Source organism: Limulus polyphemus, unplaced genomic scaffold (genome assembly GCF_000517525.1).
Source record: "Limulus polyphemus unplaced genomic scaffold, Limulus_polyphemus-2.1.2 Scaffold102, whole genome shotgun sequence".
NCBI lineage: Eukaryota > Metazoa > Arthropoda > Merostomata > Xiphosura > Limulidae > Limulus > Limulus polyphemus.
Genome location: NW_013665712.1, coordinates 818,603 through 819,634, shown reverse-complemented (window position 1 = coordinate 819,634; position 1,032 = coordinate 818,603).

Sequence of the window (1,032 nt, the reverse complement as noted above, 5' to 3'; positions counted from 1 at the left end):
TCTTGAAAGTCCCAACAGCTAAGTGTAGAATGCCAAGCACACACAGTGTCTATGTGACAGGAAAGCTGACTGGCCAAAGGTGCAACTTTGTCATAGACTCTGCGTCTCAGCAAATCCTTGTGAGCATCAAGGTGTTAGATCATGAAGGAGTACCAGAAGCCATACAGAAGCTTTATGGTGTGACAGGACATTCTGCAAGGTTGTGGGGACCAGTGTGGGTAACTATTGAGCTCATGGACATAAAGGACAGACAGGAAGTATACTTGGCTGACATTGAAGATGAATGCATATTAGGATTGGACTATCTACTACCAAGGAAGTTTGTAAATGAGTTTGATAAAATGACGTTTGGGAATAACAAAGGCCAAGTTCCGGTAACTGTTAAAAGAGAGGTTGAACTAATTAGGTGCCATCAAGGTGAAGTCAAAGTGACTGAAGAAGTTGATGATGACGAAGTGGAACTAGGTATAGATATTAAAGCAGAGCAGGAGAAAGACCAGGATTTAGTCAATGATTGATTTTCTAAAAGCGAGTGTTGTGCGCCCTGCTTGGGAGAAGATGTCTAGTCAAAGCCCTGTGACAAAGCACTATTGGGCACAATGGGACCAATTGAAGCTTGAAGATGGTATTCTTGTACGGAGATGGGAAACTACAGATGAGAAAGTGACGACTTGGCAAACAGTTATACCGAGGAAGTTACGGGAAGTTGTGCTGCGTCAATCCCATGATAATTTAACAGGAGGACATCACGGAATTAGGAAGACATTGAGTCATCTACGACAAAGATTTTACTGGATAGGTATGAGGCGAGATGTGGAAGAATGGTGCCGGACATGCAGTACATGTAGTGCTAAAAGGGGACCCAAGCATAAGGGATGCCCACCTTATGAAGAGTTGCCTGAGAATGTGTCAGAGTTTGTGAAAGTGTTATCGGAAAGGATGGATGATATTCACCATCAAGCGCGTTCAAACTTGAAAACGTCTGCTGATTCGATAAAGCTAACATATGATAAGAAATCTCCTGAAGTCAGC